Source organism: Castor canadensis, chromosome 9 (genome assembly GCF_047511655.1).
Source record: "Castor canadensis chromosome 9, mCasCan1.hap1v2, whole genome shotgun sequence".
Lineage (NCBI taxonomy): Eukaryota > Metazoa > Chordata > Mammalia > Rodentia > Castoridae > Castor > Castor canadensis.
In genome coordinates this window covers 1,385,950-1,401,011 of record NC_133394.1, presented here as the reverse complement: position 1 = coordinate 1,401,011, position 15,062 = coordinate 1,385,950, and the positions used below count along the sequence as shown (strand labels likewise).

Below are 15,062 nucleotides of genomic sequence, written 5' to 3'. Positions count from 1 at the left end.
GATCAATCTCCACTGAGGCAGGCTGTGAGCCACTCAGGCCCTGAACCTTCTGAAAGTGGTAAAACTTCCTGCCAAGTGGTGTCATTCAGAGGAGAAGAGGGGAAGAGAAAAAATAATAACCATGAGCATTGGTTATTCGAGAACGCTCCTATGATCTACATAAGCCAGAGAGGTGACTCTGCCTGCCTTCATCTGGGAGTTATTTTGGGGTGGGGGCAAAGACAGTTCTTTTTTCTAATCAGCGATTATAGGGGAAGCAGGTACTAATTAGCAGGCAGACTCTGGTTTCCCGACATATCCCAATCTGCTCCCATCTACCTGGATTTGGAGCAGTCTGGACCTCTTCCAACTTGCTCTGTGGCCTGATTACCTTGTGCTGTGCTAATGAGTAAGATGTGCTGATTTACATAGGAGACACACCCTTTCAACCCGGAGCTCCTTAGTGGCTGCCTGGCTATGCCTGACTGTGAGGATGATGCTCTTGGCTGAGTTACACCAGGGCAAGGGAATTGCAGACACTGGATGTGACTGTGAGAAGGACACATCACAATTCTAGTGGGAAAGAGAAGCAATCAGGTGTGCCCAGAGTCCAAAGTCAAATCTTAGATAACGAATGCCTTTATAGTTTTATCATCTGAGAAGGAGTTTCCATTAACTCCTTGCCACCATAGTGTGAGGAAAAGAGAATTCTTATCTCTGCCCTACAGCTTGGACTCCAGCGGTAAGTGCCTGTCTAGACAGGAGTTTCCCTTTAGTCCACTTCTATGTCATAAATTGCACATCTCTGCAGATGGAGATACAGACACAGTGATAGATCAGACATTTGCATATAAAAGAATCAAAGTGCTACATGTCTCAATCTTTGAGAAAGCTACTTCTAGATATAATGGATTTCCCAAATGGCCGCTGTCAGAATGATTTTGGAAAATTATATATTTACACAAAATAACTGAATCCATTAACAAAGAAGAAAATGAGGCACCAATATTTTACCTTGAGCTATAAACAAAGTAATCAGAGTAGCAAGTTTGTGTATCTATTGATTAAAAATGTTTTCTTCCATTAGAAAACTTGTATATAAATGAAAACATGATAATTTTGAGAGTTATATTATGTTTTTAAAGATAACAAATATGATTTGTGTAATTTACAAAATTTAATTCTTATAAATGAGTAAGGTTTCAGGAAACCCAAATTTTGCCCAAAGTGGCTGGGAATGAATGCAAACACCTGAGCCATGATCTGGTAACAACCAACCTGAAACTCTAATCTAAAAGCAGTGTAGTCTGTTGCCTCTCCCCCCTCTCCTGCCCTCACCAAGCTCAGACTTCAGAGTTAGCCACAATTATCATCTTGCTTCACCAGCCTCCCTGTGGTAAGCTGCTGGCTCAGCCAGTACGTGACAGAGTTGATTCTACAGCCCAGTGCCTGTGGCTCTGTCTCACCACATAGTGACCATAGTGAATGGGGACCAGGATGACTGGGACACATTTGGTCACAGTCTCATCGGTGTCTTCATGACTGCCCAGTGGCCTCTACTCCATGCAGACAGCTGGCCAAGAGGACTTGCTCCAGCTGAGGGCGGATCCACTTTGATGCCCTAAATCCATTCTCAAAGGTTACTAATTCATAAGTTTAGAAATATGGGTCTCGTAAAACAAGTTGATTTCAAAACCCATCCTAAATGGAGGAAGATAAGGATTTATCAAGAGAAACCCGTGTAGCTATGGACAGGTTAACACAAGGAACTTGAGTTCTAAAGGACACGTATGAAAAAGAAGGGAAGTCTTACACCCCACACCAGACAGGCACAGAATCTCAAACCTGGTGGGGAAGAATATTGTTAATATGGCAGAAGGCCTAGATGAAGCCTTTGAAGTAAAGTGCTAAAGCTTCTAAAATGGCACCACACAGTACATTGCTTAGGAAAGTGGGATTTTAAGGAAGGTAGACCTCGTTCTAAGCATGACTTTATTGCTCCTTTTACTGTGGGCCTTGGAATTTTTACCTAATTTTCCTGATTCAAGTTTCTACACTTACAAAATTAGGATGACAAAACTTCTCCACAGGGTTTTGAAGATTAAAGAAAAAATTATAGATAAAACATTCGCGCTCCATACATGACACAGAATTAGCACACAGTAAACAATTGCTTTATTTAAGATCTTGGGGAAAGGAAGCCCCAGAGTCTAAGATACATGAGATATGATAACCAGAAACAGAGAGCCAAGCCATTCAATTTCTACTTTACTTTCATCTCTTTAATAAAGAACGTGATCCATTCAAAATGATAGGACAGACTTGGCTACCAGGGGATTCAAGTACAAATTAAATGAGGAAATGATAAGAGAAACCAAGTTGCTTTGAATTACCTTTAGGTCTGCGAGCACAGATGCAAGGCATGTGAGGACAGTGGAGGGATCCCGCATGCAACTGCAGGCTAGTGAAAACATCTGGACAATAGAAGGATCAGAAGAATAGTCAACAATTTGTTCAATTTTCCTAAGAGAGAGAAAGTGAATTTTGGAAATTATAGCACGCTAACTTCTATCAGCCCTCACCCCCTGTCTCCTTCTCTGCTTTTTGTTATACTCCTGCCAGTCAAAGGAGAACTCCTCAATGACTCCAACAGGGTCAGGTCCCCTTCCAGAGCCAATCTTACTGAGACAGGACATGTAATGCTGCCCTACCAGGGAGAATTAGAATTAAGTCCATTATGTACTCCAACACCTCATGGCCCTTTCCACTGAATGTACTTTTCCCTACTTTTTCAAATGCTCTGATAACATTACAGGAATCTGTGGCAACATTTGAGAACAAAATTCTTAATGGATGTATTATGAGCAATTTTCAGCTAAAACAGTAATTACCAGCAGCTACCATGACTCCACTGAGAATGAAGAATGGCCTTTTCATTTCCTTTACAATGGGATCTCTACTTTAGCAAAGATGAAGAACCTAAACAGAGTAGATACGAATTTCAGAAGTAAATAAACTAGAACTGGGACCAAGGCTCAAGTGGCAAGAGCATTTGCTTAGCAAGCACTCCTTCAATCCCCAGCACCAGACAAAATTAATAATATCTCACCACATTTCCTGTGATGGCTTAGGAGATCTGGAGGCTAAGTGATGATAGAATTCAGGACACTGACAGTTATTTGAACTATAGCCAAACAGCAAATTAGTATATTGATATCAGCTCAAGGTAGTGTGCTAGTGAAGGTATACTTCACCTGTCCTGTTCCAGTTTTTATCAGTGATTTAATTAAGGTGGGTTAGGCATTTTCACTAAATGGATAGATAATTTTATTAAATGTACAGGTGGCTCTAACTTACAAGATAGATATTTTTATTAATAACAAATATAAACTATTCATGTTGATAGAAGAGCACATTATAGCTAATAATGTATAATTTCATGAAATACATATAAAGAGTGAACAACCATTCAAAATTAACTGCACAATTTAACAGTGAGAAAGACCTCCTATAAGAGCAGTTTTTGTTGTTAAAAATGACCATCATAAGATAATAATGAAATGTAGCTGTTGTGTCCTTGAGTTGCAGACAAATGCCAGCATCAACAAAGAAAAAGCAACACTCTCTCTGTCCTGTGAACTTTCTTCTCCAAATCTAGAACACTGCATTTTGTCATGGGCTGCCGCTTTTTAAAGATCTTGACATGCTCGGGTTGTCCGGAGGATAACTACAAAATAATTAAAATTATATCACTTGAGGAATTTTAAAATAACAAAGACTAGAAAATTAAGGCATAACAGGAACACAAAACAGTCCTCAAATATTTGAGTGACTTCAGAAGAAATATTAGAATGGCTATAAGATCACTCCAAATACTAGAACCAAGACCAAAACTACAAGGATGAGGAAAAAAATCTTCAGTCAAACACAATTTCCAAGTAAGTTACTGGGAACTGTCTTCCAAGAAGGTGAGCACTCACTCGCTGCTCCATCCTGCACACCTGGGAGGAAGTGAATGCACCAGGTATTCATCCCAGCACTGTGGGGAGCCTTCACATATAACAGCTCAGTTTCTTTCACCCCAAATCCATCAGACCATCAGTATTTCACTTTCAGAAGAGTCTGAGGTGTGGTTTTTCCCAATATGTGACTGTAGCAAGAAAGATTTCTCTTATATTAGTTTCCTTCTCCTAATGCCCCAAAGCAAAGGTGTACATTTATAATTAAAGGAGATGTCAATGGGATTATCACTTAGGCTTACTGAACACTGGCCCATCTTTCCAAAGAAAGGAGCTGTTCACCTTTCATCAGCCGTGACCTCTGGACTAGCTCTTCTACTTGGAGAAAAATTGAAGTTCCATCCCATCACACCTATACTTGCTTGACTTCACAGCTGCAGCATGCCCCTCCAGAGAGGCTCATTGTTGGTGTTGTGAGCATCGATCTAAGCCAATCTCAGTGATTACACTGGCCCTCGCCCCTGATGGTTCACAGCCCTGGGCTCGCCCAGGGCTCACTGCAGGCTGACTCACTCTGATCAATGCGACATGGACTTGCAGCTTGCTTCCAGAGCACCACTGGCGCTCAGAGTCCCATGGTGCTCCAATTGTACACAGAATTTCAGCTTTATTAGGTAGCTGTCAAAATTGCCTTGGTGGCTCTTAAAACTTTAAATTGGGAGAAAACATAAATGCAGAAAAGCCATGAAGAGTTAACTTAGCAATCTGCTGTAATAACCCTGTGTGCTATGAACATATATTATGGAAATCAGACAGACAGCCCAGAGAGCAGTAACAGAGTAAGAAACGAGAATGTGGTGAGGTCATAAAAGTTAGGAGTGCTATGTTGTAAGAAGTGGTTTCCTTTTTCAACAATGTGGTCAAGTTTCCTGCTTAACATATTGAGGGACTGTCCAGCCCTCTTCTTACCACCATGCTTATTTATACAAAAAACATAATCGTGCAAAGAAAGGTAAGAACCTGAGAGAGAGATACGGAACAAAGTTATGGTGCAAAGGTGAGAGCCATGTAGATTTATCTGAGTTCCATGAACAAGCATTACCCTCTTAATTTCACGACCTCTACAAGGAAAATTATACACTTCTGAAGAAAGAGATTGAGGAAGACTATAGAAAGTGGAGAGATCTCCCATGCTCATGGATTGGTAGAATCAACATAGTAAAAATGTCAATACTCCCAAAAGTAATCTACATGTTTAATGCAATTCCCATCAAAATTCCAATGACATTCATTAAAGACATTGAAAAATCTACCATTAAATTTATATGGAAACACAAGAGGCCACGAATAGCCAAGGCAATACTCAGTCAAAAGATCAATGCAGGAGAAATCACGATACCTGACTTCAAACTATATTACAAAGCAATAACAATAAAAACAGCATGGTACTGGCACAAAAACAGACATGAAGACCAGTGGAACAGAACAGAGGACCCAGATATGAAGCCACACAACTATAACCAACTTGTCTTTGACAAAGGAACTAAAAATATACCATGGAGAAATAGCAGCCTCTTCAACAAAAACTGTTGGGAAAACTGGTTAGCAGTCTGCAAAAAACTGAAACTAGATCCATGTATTTCACCCTATACCAAGATTAACTCAAAATGGATCAAGAATCTTAATATCAGATCCCAAACTCTAAAGTTGGTACAGGAAAGAGTAGGAAATACTCTGGAGTTAGTAGGTATAGGTAAGAACTTTCTCAATGAAACCCCAGCAGCACAGCAACTAAGAGACAGCATAGATAAATGGTACCTCATAAAGCTAAAAAGCTTCTGTTCATCAAAAGAAATGGTCTCTAAACTGAAGAGAACACCCACAGCGTGGGAGAAAATATTTGCCAGCTACACATCAGACAAAGGACTGATAACCAGAATGTAATAGGGAACTTAAGAAACTAAATTCTCCCAAAACTAATGAACCAATGAAATGGGCAAGTGAACTAAACAGAACATTCTCAAAAGAAGAAATTCAAATGGCCAAAAAACACATGAAAAAATGCTCACCATCTCTAGCAATAAAGGAAATGCAAATTAAAACCACACTAATATTCCACCTCACCCCTGTTAGAATAGCCATCATCAGCAACACCACCAACAACAGGTGTTGGCGAGGATGTGGGGAAAAAGGAACCCTCTTACACTGTTGGTGGGAATGTAAACTAGTACAACCACTCTGGAAAAAAATTTGGAGGCTACTTAAAAAGCTGGACATCGATCTACCATTTGATCCAGCAATACCACTCTTGGGGACATCCCAAAAGACTGTGACACAGGTTACTCCAGAGGCACCTGCACACCCATGTTTATTGCGGCACTATTCACAATAGCCAAGTTATGGGAGCAGCCAAGATGCCCCACCACTGACGAATGGATTAAGAAAATGTGGTATCTATACACAATGGAATTTTATGCAGCCATGAGGAAGAACAAAATGTTATCATTCGCTGGTAAATGGATGGAATTGGAGAACATCATTCTGAGTGAGGTTAGCCTGGCCCAAAAGACCAAAAATTGTATGTTCTCCCTCATATGTGGGCATTAGATCAAGGGCAAACACAACAAGGGGATTGGACTTTGAGCACATGATAAAGCGAGAGCACACAAGAGAGATATGAGGATATATAAGACACCTAAAAAACTAGATAGCATTTGATGTCTTCAATGCAAAGGAACTAATGCAGAAACTTTAAAGCAACAGAGGCCAATAGCAGAAGGGTATCAGGAACAAGAGAAAAGGTTAGTTCGAGAAGAATTAACTTACAAGGTAACACATATGTACAGGAAATTAATGTGAGTCAACTCCCTGTATAGCTATCCTTATCTCAACCAGCAAAAACCCTTGGTCTTTCCTATTATTGCTTATACTTTCTCTTCAACAAAATTAGAGATAAGGGCAAAATAGTTTCTGCTGGGGAGCAAGGGGGCAGGGTGGGAGAAGGAGGGGTGGGGTGGGAGGGTAAGGGAGGGGGTGGGGACGGGGGGAGAAATGACCCAAACATTGTATGCGCATATGAACAAAATAAGAATTAAAAAAATACTCAAAGCAAACCAAAGCATTGAATTCATGGCAAAAAATTTATCCTAAATAAACTTTCTGTTTGAAAAGAAAAAAAAGAGAGAATGAATGGCCTCTGCTGTGCTCTGAGAAGTGTGTGTTCTGCTTTCAGAGTGACCCTCGCTTTCCTAACTGTCTATTCACACCACCATACTCTGTGACTTTGAGGAAGGTGATGGCATGGAAGCTACTTTGCCCATTTGGAACAAAGAAATGGAAACAGGAAAGACTAGAACGAAAAAAGACCACAGGAGAACTTACAGATTCAACAGATTGGAATGATACGATGGGAGAAAATGTGCTCAGTCTGGAACTCTCTGGAAGTACTGAGGTGTTCACAGGATGGAATCATTTTTACTTAAACGTCATACAACAGAATGACCCAAACAGGCCAGAGAACTTGGAGACTTAGAGTCAGCTGGAATCCGGCACAGATACACAAAAATTGGCTGTAACCTATGACTCCCAGTGATCTGAAAACAGAACAATGTCCTCACCTGTCTCCTTGTAATCCTTGAGGTCTCAGAATAGGAGACGGGGTGTGAGCAGTGTGAGGGGAAGTAACTCTGGCTTCTGCACCTGCACCAAACACAACAGGACCAATTTTACCTAGTCTGTAAACTTGAGATTTTGCATTAAATTTCAGCTTTAACAAAGACCCTCGCATTAATATATAAAGACACATAACTGTTTTAAATATCATCGCTGAAAATGTCTAAACATTGAGTGAATCAGATAGGAACTTATTTATAGTTTGTGATTTAATTTATACTTTTCCAAAGAGATGCAGAATTGACGGGAAAGAAGAAATGAAGACCAGAAGAAGATAAGGCTTGGCCCATAGTTAAATTCAAGTTTTGTTTAACCAATTTTTACTTCAAACCAAATTCTACTTTCTGTTCTTCATCCAGCAGTTTCATCTCTAGCAATTCCATCTCACAACCTAGTTTTGAATAGTATTTTGTGGCATTCAGATAGATTAAAGTCCTACTTTGTTTTCCTGTGCTCTTATGAATTCAGTACAATATTGTTGTTCAGAGTGGATGCTTTTAACTCTTCTTTCCAGACACACATCCAGACTACAGACCCAAAGCCCACGTAGTTCTAATCAACAAAATCAGAGTGGTAAAACAGTCTAACAGCCACTCCAAGTCTAGGCCATTAAAACCACACATAGTCTTTACCTGCTGGGAGTCAATAGTCAGGACTCTGAATCTTTAAGCTGAGGACAGCAAAGCCCATCAGCCTGGGTCTAGGAATGGCCCTACAGACAAAGCTCCCAACATCCTGGAGCCACCCCTCAATTTTTGAGCCATTGAAATTCTTGAGGATTCACTTACAGCAACTGATGCCACCTGAGCAAGTGCGAAAGTGTAAGCTCCCTTGTCTACTCGTTTCTTCCTTGGCCATTTACAAAGACATCAGAAGTGTTTCATTATCAATTAATTTATCCCAGAAACTGACAAGAATGACAATGAAATTAGGAATTTTTTAATAACACACATGAAAACAAAACCTGTTTCATTTAGGGCCTATAGAGAAGCCCACAAATTCACCAAAATGTATTTTCTGATAAGACTTTTACATAGACGTAAAATGGTGGTGGGGGATATTTGAGAATTACCTTCTTTTTCATAAGGTTGCCCAGGTATATTTTCCACTCACCCAGATTAAAGAAGTTTGAAGAACCATTCACCTGTGCCACAATGCTTTCATGTCTGGCAGTCATGAATACGAAGCAGTTTGATGACCAATGGTAGATGGAGCTCTTGTTTTGCTGGTGGAGATGTGGCCGAACAAAATCCCACCTGTATATTTCAGGTTCACGAGTTCTGTTTTGGAACTTTTAAGTTGCCATTCCCAATCATTGATTGAAGTATGATTAATTGTTCTCAAAAACCTTTTCCATCTGCAATAACTCATTCTTTAACAAGTGGGAAGCTTTGTGCATACTTACCTATTTTAACTTCATCTGCTTTTCTTTAGACTCATTCAAAATAACTGTCTATGAAATGGTAGGCGACCTTTTGAATTTTTCTTTGATAATAAAGGGAACCTCACTGAAGGGATTAGTTGACACTCTGGGTAACATACGAGTCTGCAAGTATTTTTCTAGAGGACTCAAGAGAAAGGGAAGCAGTAAAATTTAAATACTGCTTGTCCAAAGGAATCTGCTATAATGTATTACAGAACGTTCAGAAAACACAAGTGTAATATGCAAGAAAATGCTTCTACATCGCATCATGTTTGGGAAGATTATTAAAACTCATTTCAAGGTCAAAAGAGCTTTAGTTCAAGGTTTTTATTCTAAATAATTCTTACCTCGTCTGGTCTCAAAAATGTAGACAAAATCTCTGAAGACACGAAATGATGAAGGAGGTAGATATGACTTCAAGCTTCAGTTCATGCAGTATTTAAATTTTCCATACAAAGAGGAAGGTTGAACACAGAAGGAGGGGGTCACAGGGCACGAAATTTAACTTCTCCTCTTGCCTCCAGTGCACAGTGATCGCTGAATATCTGGACTTCCATTTCTTGGCTTAATGGGGAAATACATATCATCATTTCCTTCTGTGTAGAATGACAAGTAAAATGCCATTGAAATGGCTTATCTTTATGGGTTTAAGCAGGTGATCTCCCACCGGACTCAGTTCAGACAGATCGTTCCATCTCTTAGCCAAAGAAAACACGCATTTAAAGACACATTTAGCTTAGAGGAGCCTAGCAATAATGCCCACCTCATAAAAACAATTTCTTAGTGTCTTCAACAGCCCTGATAAAGTACACCGTGAGTAGCCCAATGAGCATTCTGACCCAGTGGTGATTGATCCTGTCACAAAATGAAGAGAAAGTCCCCTTAGAGCCAGAGCAATTCCTGCCCTCATCCTTTATCAGGAGAACCCATGATGAATTGTGTTAGTTGCCAGCATTTATTGAAAATTTCATCTTAGAAGGGTGGCCCAATGTCACTGTCTCAGAATGAAGGTAGCCTCTGTTAATGTCCACACTCTCTCTCCATCACTGTCCTGAGATGGCTCAGGTCTGCCTCTGAATATTACAAAGAAATAAAGGAGATTTGAACCCATAATTATCTAAGGGCTGTAAGCACACCACCTCTTGTTTCTCCTCTGACGATGCTTTGAATTCCTAAAATCCTATATGCAATTTCCCCTACACGAGAATATATCAGCCAGAGCATTAAAAACTTACACTGACCCCTAATGTTTCCAAAATTCAGAAACATTTAGCCTTGCCTTTTGGCAATACTAGGACTCTGGATAAAATTGTGACAAGTATAAGCATCATTTATTGTCTAAAAAGCCTGTGAATAGTGGACTGTTCTCATCCACAGAAAAGCAGTTTTTATTTTTAAAGCCGGGTTGAATAAATCCTCTAGCCTAATATATTGAAACCATGTGGGATGCTCCACTGTTACTTTTGCATATGTCGTCAGACGTAATCACCTTCCTTATAGAATTGCTGTCAAGCTGTATTTGCCTGAGAAATCTGTGTATGTGGAACTGATTTGTGGTTTTATGGCTAAGTAAGATAAATCCATCTGCTGTCTGTCATCTCACCTTTTTGTGAAAGCCTTCAGGATGAAGGCTAGAACACATAAAAAAATCTTTCTTTGCTGCTTCATTTTCATTTACTAAAGCAGAGTTTCCACCATTTTAGATGGGATATTCTCTCAGCTGCATTTATAAAAACCATTAATTGTCATTTCTGACATGAGTGTATTTAAGCTGACTGCCATATTCAGATGCAAAGCAGGTTTCCAGCTTTAGGAAGGGGTCCGAGCATGAAAGGCAACCACCAGTGCATAGTGTGGACTATTATTGCTCTGGTGCCTCAGAGCCCAGGGCTGGGTGGCAGAAAAGAGAGAGTATGATCTTCATTTGAAACACACGCGGTGTGTGAAGAATGCTCCATCCCCAGAAACAATCTAGTCTGTGGTCAACAGTGTGTTGCAACTAAGATGCTTTCAACTTTATATCAACAGCAATGTATTTATCCAAATCAAAAGTGCCATTTTCAAAGTGTCCTCTTCTACTTTCACCAAACAATGACCTGTTGTATTAAATTATGTCTCTAAAGTGCTTCAAACATTTTGCTTTTGGGATAGTCTAATCGATGACACAATCTGCTGTACACAAGTTAAAATTTGAGAATTTCAGCCACGTAACAGACACAATGCATAAGTGCACGTGAACTTGTATATGTAGTATGACCTGTGACCATGCCAGACTAACTTTGCACAAGGAATTATAGGTAGTAATGGATTCACCACCTCATCAATTAATTGATTTATTATTCTGCTGTTCCAAATGTTTGGGGATTATTATATCAGAATAATAAAAATTGTATTTTAACGTATATATACACATACAAAAATGCTTACACGTACACACATACATACATGCATACATATAGAGAGAGACGGAGAGAGATGTAGATATCAATACCAGAATCCATGATTAGGCATGTGTGTTAACTTACGCAAGGCAAACTGTTTGAAAGTGTAACATTTGAAAATACATCCCTATTACAAATATTCTACTTAGTGCTTCCGCCCAATGTCAACAAACCCCCTCGGTCCACCCAGGAGCACTGGGAAAGTTAAGATTTACAGTTGAATCTTACAGCTCAGAGCATGTTTTGGGGGAAAAAATGCCTCTCTGCTGTGAATAAAATATTTGCTGGTACTGCAGAGGGAATTGCTATTTGCGGCTCTCTACAGGATATTTCTGCCAGGAAAAGGACAGAATGCACTAAGGTGAATACTGGTCTTGCCCTGAAATGTGAGTCTGTCCCCAAAATAATAAACTCTTGGGTTTAATACTACATAAAACATCCTTCCCTATATGCAACAAGTCTCCCAATGTGTCTTCCTGAGGGAATCGAGCACTGTGAAAGAAAACTCTCCCCAATACACACACCCCAAAAAGCAGTGCCCGCTCTGGAGTGAGCCCACAGATCCATAGACACAGGCACAAAGTGAAGAGTGTTTCACAGTGGTTCACTATAAATTGAAAGCCCCACCCCAGCATAGGAAGGGCCTCCCTGTGCTATTCGGGCGACCGTTTCTCGGCCTGTGAATGTGTATTTTTAATCGCAGCCGGTACGGTCTATTCTGAAAGTTCATTACCATTCTTTCCCTTCCCTATTTAGAGTATCATATTTTAATTTTGGTATTTCTTAGCACCTATAAAGGGTAGCAGGTGGTCCCTTTTGGATCCTCAATTCTTCTGTTCATGTGCCAAGTAAATTCAGAGAGCTGTCTTCTCTCCTCTGTAGCCCTTTCTAGAGGAAGCTGCTTTCGGTGGTAGGAGATTATTTGATGTCTCTTTTTATTTGGATCCTAGTGACTCCTCTGAACTGCCTCTGGGTCCTCAAATGGAGATCTTCTTTGTGAAAAAATGTCGATTGCTAGTTCATCATCACAAACTGTTAGCACTTGGTGAAGACCTTTGCTAAGTGAAGTTGAGGTTGTCTGCCTAAGTATTTCATGTTGTTTTGTATATTAGGATGAAGAACCAGAGTTTTAAATCGTGTTAGTACAGAGCCATTTGCAAGAATGTACTGCTAACCTAGTCTTGATCTCTCTATTTATAAGGAGGGGATAATCTCCACTTTAATCTACCTGACCCCCCACATAATTGTATTTCAGAAGTTCCTTCCAGAAAGTAGCAAATCTGAATAAGTTCTGAATGATTTATTTTTTATTATTTATGTAGTGGGTATTGTCATAAAGAAATCATGATAAAAGGGCTACATTACATCTTAAGTCTGTAATTCAAAGATTTTTTTTATTACTCCAATTTCTCTTGGTAATTTCTTAAATCTACCTTTTGCTGGCTTAGCTACATTTTGCAAACTTTCACAACTCTGTACGTTTCTCTCAGTTTAAAACTAATCCATTTTTGGCTGAGCATGGTCACTCATGCCTATAATCTCGATTACTCAAGAGGCAGAGATTGAAAGAATCATGTTTCAAGGCGAGACTGGGCAAAAAATTAACAAGAGGGTTGGAGAGGTGGCTCAAGTGGCAGAGCACCTGCCTAGCAAGTGCAAGTTCCTGAGTTCAAACTCCAGTATTGCCAAAAAAAATAAGAATCCACTTTATCTGATGCATGATCACCCACATATGATTCGTTATAAAGTAGAGCAATGATAGTGCTTAAAGCTCATCTTGTAGTCACGGGCCAGCAAGACCACTGCCAGCCCACTCAGTGACGCTGGCCACTACATGAAAACGTCCTTGCCATAGCTCAGACATCTTCACAGACATTTAAAGAACATTCTCCCTCAAGGTGGAGGTGGCTGAGGTGGAGCGCACCCACAGCAAGGAGCCATATGCATTGGCCAGGGGCACTAACTGAAAATAAATGGAGACCCTCGTGTTACACGCGATCAGCCAGGCACAGAGAGACACACGAAACACATGTTTCACTCATCATGCAGAATCCAGACAAAAATAACAATCCTTTGAAATGGTTGTAAAGGGGGAGGTGCTTGGGAGGAGGGAAGAATGAAAGGAGGGAGCGGGACAGGAGATATAGGTATGAATGACACACACTACACATATGTCTGTAAACAGCACAACAAAACCCACTAAAACTGTCTTAAAGAGGGTGGAAGTGGGGGTTGAGAGAGTGGGTGGATGGGGTGGGTTTGTCGCAGGAGATATCTGCCTGTGTGCAGGGTTAACTTGCGCTAATAACAGTGTTAAACAGTAGCACGCATGTCCATGTGCTTTGCACACAGCTCTTGAGCTCAGCTCACCATCCACATCCCTGACGAGGGTCAGCCACCTTGGACATGTGTCCCATCAGTCATGTGAAAGACCAGGTGATACAGGATTGTGGTCAGGATGAAGGGGTGTGTGCGTGTGCATGTGTGCATGTTCACACGTGTGCGTATAAAACAAGGCAGAGTTACACAAAGAGATGAAGGCAAGTTCAACCCACCTCATGGCAGGCACAGAGCAGACTAAGGAAGAGTGGCTTCAGTGAGGCTCTGTGTGCACACAGCCACATGTGCAGAACATGCTTCAGTCATGGCTAGGGAAGATGGTGGGTGTGCAAAATGTATGCACCATGTACACACCATAGACACGCAAACATCTATGCAAAACCTCACTAGAAAAAAAATAGATTCAATTCCTATTTTTGGTTTACATCACACACCATTATTTTTATATAAAAGTTATGGTTCCACTGGAGATCGGGGAGAACAAAAATTCCTTTCTTTCCTGGTTCTCTGACAAAGGTATTTGTCACATGGTAGCACAATAGAATTTCTGTTATTCACTCATGTGGAGTGGCATGTGGAGAGATGTGAGTGCTCCGCAATGAACAGCTTTTCTATTCCACGGAAAAATTCCTTTTGTTTAGAAATATTACATGGAATAGAAAAGCTATTGATTACAGGCAAAAAATATACTTACCATTTACTGCTTTAAAGAAGAGTGTAAAGTGCTCTCAGCCGAAGTGGTTACAACTGGTGATCTCACACAGCGTATCAGAGACGTTCCAGATTCTTCTTAAACAAATGGCTGTGTGCTTCGTTTTTTTCTTGCAGGTTAAAATCCATGCTAGAGTTTCAGTAAAACTAAATAGGGAAGTGTGAGGCAGGGGAGCCTGCTGAGAGACGGCAGGCTAAAAAGCCCACTGTGTAATCAGCAAAGCCATTGTGGTGGCTTTTTGCAGCTTCAAAGCTGTTCTTGTTCAGAGCTTGAATTTCTCAGCCCAGGTTTCCTGCCCACAACCCCTCAGAGTGCCAAGGATGCAGGAAAGCTGTTTTGGTAAACAATAACTTTAAGTACTGCCGGTGATCTCAGCCACCATTCAGCACTGCATTCCAGCGAGAACACACAAATGCACTCTCCAGGGTTAATAGGTTTTGTGATCTAGTTACTCACTTCCCATCAACCCACCACCTTGCACTGTGTAATCAGGCTACAGTGAACCACCTCCCCCTGACTGCCCTCCTCTTGGGGAG

At 40.5% G+C, this 15,062-nt stretch overlaps 1 long non-coding RNA gene across 1 annotated transcript; it reads right to left on the bottom strand.

The window, feature by feature from the left end:
- Window positions 1-2,140: 2,140 nt before the first annotated feature.
- On the bottom strand, window positions 2,141-14,792 carry LOC141410709 (uncharacterized). The gene is made up of 4 exons (XR_012435497.1): window positions 14,509-14,792; window positions 8,724-9,597; window positions 7,556-7,637; window positions 2,141-3,706 (listed from the first exon to the last, which is right to left on the bottom strand). It is a non-coding gene; the product is annotated as an uncharacterized lncRNA (long non-coding RNA).
- Window positions 14,793-15,062: the final 270 nt, after the last annotated feature.